A 6,040-nucleotide genomic window follows, 5' to 3' on the forward strand; every position below is an offset into this window, starting at 1 on the left:
TATTATTTACTATTAAAATTTTTAAATAAAAACTCACTTTATCTGTGACGTAAAAGCTTGTTTGTTACATTTTATTATGATACACTTTAGTCTGCTATAACGCTATCTATTCTTTAACTCAGCTTAGAAGAACTTAATATGCCAATATGCTGATATCAATTCTGAGAAAGGAATGGAGATGCTAACTTCTACCGACTGTGTTGAATCACAATTTACAATAAAGCTGTCATTAAAATAGTTTTACAATTATTCAAAATAAAAATAATTTATTCGATTGATGTCAATGTGCTTTAGTTCTTATAAAATGAGAACATATGTAGTAAAAATTTAATACTTACACCAACAATGTTAGAATTGAGAAATTTTCCTAATTTTTCTCTACTATAAATATTATTATTTCTTAATATTACTAGGATATATACGGACACTTTTTATAACATGTTTTTCAATTGTTTAAATAGTCTAAGTTTAAATATCTATGTTATAAAAGGGTGCAATTTAACTTATGAACGTTTTTTTACCTCAAACGCTCTTTTTAAATGACACTGAAACAATATATTTGTAATACATATTACTTGAAAACTAAAAGCTTTTTGCTGGTAGTCCCTTTAAACTAGATATAACACTATGACTTTCATATAAAACAAGTTTTCAATCGCTAACACTGAAATTTATTCTTAAGGTATCTCCTAGTATTAGATTCTTAACTAATACTAAATCAGTTTTTCCACGGTATTCACAGATTCAATAGACAGAAATAATCAAATCAATACTTTGGACGTCTGTTAAATTTAGTTATCTATGTGTAGGATTATGATATATTTTATTTTATATTATAGGTTGTCTTTGTTGTAGCCTGTAGAAATCAATACAGTAGGAGGCATGAAAGAAATTACAAATACGAATACACGGATTAGGAAGTGATAAGGTAAGGGTGTAAAAGTAGAAAATATAAAAGTTATTGCAAAGGTGAGATGAGCAGGAGAAGGGTTATTTGTGTTATGAAATGGATAATATAAGTTATATTAATTTAATTTGTATATATAAAAAATATTTAAAGTATGTATTTCATTTGGCTGTTTAAAAAATTTTTTATGATAGCCGGAGTAAAAATATATCTAAACCTTTGATAGAAATGTAAATCTTTTAAAAAAATATAAATAAACCGCATTATGTAGGAGCATCGGTGTGGACGTACACATATTCTATGTTTTAACATAATTTCGCACGTGTTTCGTGATTAGAAATTTCCCTCTGTTAAGTAACAGCCGTTTAACACAATTGCTGTTCGTAACAGAAAAAATTTGTTATCAAAATAAAGAAGAATCCTACACTTGGATGCTGCAGAACAGCCCACACGAAAAAATAGCGAAGGAAGTTAGCAAATACATTGCTTGCCATCGCATCTGTTAAGGAAACATTTTCAGTTTTTATCGTTTTTCCGAAGCGTTACAACGTGTGATACGGAAAAATCTCTTCGAAATAACGTGCACGTAGTTTAAGAAAATTTCTGTTACTTTTTAAATTTGCAACAAAGTTCAGGATATTCGCATTTAGTAGGCATTCAAAAAAAACCACAATTTCGTATGCGTGAAATGTTGGGTTTCTGTAATGCGTAAGGACTCGAGGCGCACAGGACTTCGTAATCCTTCACTTCATTGACAAAAAAAACTTACTAAGTTTTTGTTTATTTCGGTTTCAGTTTGCGTTTCGCGCTTAACTCATTAAATTTTATTTGTTTTTCCGAAAAACACAAAAGTCCTGAAGAATTGTGCGGTATTAGTTGTGAGAAACGTGTGGTGCCACAAAAAAAAAATAAATAAATTTACCATAGAAAAATATTTTATAACTAATGTTATCTCATATAGTTTTTACTATGCAGTGTGGAAAAATTTAATAAGAAAATTTTTAAAAAGTTTTAACGTTTTTATAACACATAAAAATTTTACACATAAATACTTAAGTGAAAAAATCTACTTTATTCGGTTTTTAGGAATTCGAAATACTTGAAACTAAACCGAGTTCGACAACAACTCCATGGGTCAACGTTAGTGCGAGTTTTGTCAAAAAGATTCTAATAAAAAAAATAATAAATAACAGACAGATAATTAAAATTTTAGGTAAAATATCAATTGATTAAAAGTTCTTATTTATCCGTTGGATTAAAAGTTTACTGCGCCGAGTCATTATCGGTAAGTGTGCATTGAATGTTTAAAACAATTTCACAAACAATCTTTAAAAGTATTTCATTCGAGCCTGTATCTTTGTATTTATAATTCGTTTAAATTCTTATGGGTTTAGAGGGAACAAAACTTTGTTTATTTGCCCTCCATCCTTCATACATTCTGCCCTTTTTTGTCCTCATTTCCCAGTCAGTTCCTCCCAGTCATTTTTAACCCAAATCATTTAGTGAAGAAATTTATAATTAAATGGAGCGTTAAAAGGTACTCGAGTCTTTCAAAACAAAAAAGAGTAATTATATTAAATTTAGAACAGTTACATTAATACTTGGGAATTATTAAATATTATTCCGTAATTGCGGAACAGCAGAGAACACAAATGCCGTAATTATTTTAATAAGTTTCATTTCAACAGATTTTCTAAGAAACATTTCAATGGAATTTTCTTTAGAAATGATATTCTAGAATCGTAGCACATTTAGAAAACTTAAATTTGAAATAAAATGTTATGCAGTGATGATTCACAGGATATAATACTACATATACTCTTTATAGTGAAATACTTCGTTACCGTGGTAGTGATGTTATTTTATAATTTGAATAGAGCAGAAAATTGATTATGTTTCTTTCACCAAGACTTTTGGTGAAATATCTTATTTTCTGCTTTTTAAAGTATATCTATGTAACTATATGTATTCCCAAAGTATATAATTTGTGTTTGCTTTCCCCATCTATAAGAAATTATTATAGTTTTTTATTCATATTTTTTTTAATATGCAAATGAAATATAACTGGAGAGATAATGTTTTCATTTTTTTAAAAATTATTATGTCTATTATTATTTCGTAAATAATTATTTTACTTATAAGAAATTAAGTTTGAAAAATTATATTTTTCTATTATTAGTTTAAGAGCTTTGAATGGACTAAATGAGAGCACCAAGAATCTTACGAAACTGACTTTTAATATTTGAAAGTATTGAAAGTGACCATTAGTTTTTTTAGTGCTGTTAGCTAGCAGTTTTGTAAAATTGTACTTTACAGTGTACTTTACTATTATTAATTATTTGAAAGCTGTTAATTACATTATACATGCTATTTATTTTGGTATATGCATGATTGTGATAAGTGATTAAATATGACAGTTTGGTTCCTGATTTAAGTTTAATTTAACAGGGTAATTAATGTTCACTATTTGCTATGAATTCTCCTGTAAATGCTTTGCGTTTTACACTTAAGTACTTTGAATTTAGATAGGAGTCCAACACTTAATGTACATCATGTCATACTCTACCAAAAGCCTGCTTCACGTAGAGGAACAATGCAGTAATAGAACTATTTAAGCTCAATATCAAGTTTTTCATTAGTTTTTATTTAATTGTGTCATTGGAGCACGAATATATCCATTAGTAAGTAAATTCACTAATAATACAGTATATTATGACGACAATCTTAAAGCATTACTTTTGAACAGATGAAACAGATATAGTAGTCAAAAGAAATATTACCTGGCTATATAACTAGGACTTATCTGCCAAATATCAATAGTCCCATCAGTCTTATCATTTAGCTTTGTTATTAGGAAGAATAACTGTATTATTTTCAAGAAAATATGTACCCCAAGGTCACAATCCATTTAATTTTCTAGCGTGATTTGTTTAATTCGAACTGTTTTAAAATGATAAAATGGGTCACATAGAACTGTAAACAATACAAAATTTATTACAGTTAGTAATCAATAAAGTCCTCTCTACTCACTATCTATAATTCTATCGTTTATGAATCAACTAATTAAATTTTACCAGAAGAAAAGGTTGTCACATCTGTTATTGTTTAACAAAATTGATTTTTGTCATTATTCTATGAGCTTTCGGTACCATAAGATATATCACTACCTACATTATTTTGGAGATGCTTTGTTTCATATACCTAATATATTCACTCTGTCTGATGCAATAAGGACAACTTCTATAATGTAAGAGTTATTAATATAACAAAAAAAAAATCACTTATAATCTAACAAAAGTAGAAAACTTGATAAATGTAATTAAATTCTTGTTCAAACTATTGGCTTCGTATAAAAACTATCTTCCGGTCAATAACTGCACGTTTTGTACTTCAGATGCGGGTATATTTTAATATAAAGTTCACATAAATTATTCTTCAGATATGTAAATTATCTGCCGAAATCTAAGTTTGTCGCAAGCCACCGAGCATTTCATTTGCGGTTTTTTCAATATTGAAACTTTCTTTAACATGCAAATATAGAATTCATAATAAAAAATTTCAATAAGTTGAACTTCAGTTATGAATTTGGTTTTTTTGATTCAAAAGATTTTATTCAAATATTTTACAAAGAAATGAATTTCAAATGAAAAACTAAGCACGAATGAAAATGCATTTCTTATCAATAGATACTTTCTCAGATAAGCGACGCGCTATCTAAGTATTTGCATTTGCATTACATTGTTTTTTCTTATAAAACATATTTATGGCAAAAATATATGAACTTACTTAAACCATATATATTAAAATGATATAGAATGAAGTATGAAGCTCTCCAAAATGAACAGTTGTGTTATATACATAAACATATATGTATATTTAATTTACCCTAATTATATTGTTTCATAAATGAAATTTTATATAAAACTGAATTTATTTATCAAGATAATCTTCCGGAACTTAACACTTGATTCAATACTCCTTCAAGCAAAAAGATTCGTTTATGTAGTGGTTGTTGATAACTTGTAAAAAAAATATTAGTGCATACTTGGTATTAGCTCCTTGCATATAATGTGGAAAGCGTCAGAATTTAGACGGAGTTAATTTATTAAAGGATCTGCGACAGTCATTTACACTGTGCAAATAACACATAAAAGCTTTTTCACATGCATCAAGTAACTTATGTCAATAGAAACGATAATATCTTAAAGTTACTTAAGTAACTTACTAAGTAAGCAGTGGAAACATTGTATAAGAACTAGCAATCGCTCTCTGCACACAACATGTGGTAGGCACGTCTTCCTTTGTGTGTTCAATGTATTTACTATAATTAGGGCGTAATCTCCTCGCCAGGATCTAGATCACGAGGACCTTAGTTTGACATTAGTTTGAGTATTCAATGAAGTGAATACAGCTGAGATAGAGATCACTTGACGATTAATCTCATGGGGTTTTGGGCTTCTGTCATTCATAGTAAGTTGTAGTTACTGATTTTATAGAGACATATTTAGATACTTAGTTGACATCTCTTTACGGATTATTAAAATAAAAAATTCTTTTGAATTTATTCCGAAAGAAAACAAAGATATAAAAATAAGTACCAAGCAATGCTTTAAAGTAGAATAATTATTTGAAATTATTTGAATTAAGAGTATTTGAAGTAATGGCGAATAAAAAATGCGTAATAATTACTCAAGTAAAAATATTTTTGTAATTATCTGTCTTTCAATAGAGCAATGTTTTAATAAACTTTCTGAAATGGCATTTGATGCTATAATAATTAGTTTGTGGAAGAGGATTGAGAATAAATTTTTGTTTATACAATACTTTACTATGTAGACTGAATACAGTACAAATGCTATACATATACAAAATAATGAAATTTATGACAAAAGGTGCATTGCAACTATTTGCATTACAATATCTTTTAGTAGCTCATAAAAAGTTATGTCGAGGAAAGCTTGTATAAATTTATGTCAAAGCAAAAAATAAAAAAATAAAAAGTAAAAAGTTCTGTTCATTTGAATTTTTATTTTCTCTCATATTTTACTGCATAAACGTGAATAAAATTTGAAATGATAAAAAAATATTAAATAAAATAATGCACATAACTGAGCAGAAAAAGTAAGGCAATAA

The sequence above is a fragment of the Teleopsis dalmanni genome, chromosome X, assembly GCF_002237135.1.
Source record: "Teleopsis dalmanni isolate 2A chromosome X, ASM223713v2, whole genome shotgun sequence".
NCBI lineage: Eukaryota > Metazoa > Arthropoda > Insecta > Diptera > Diopsidae > Teleopsis > Teleopsis dalmanni.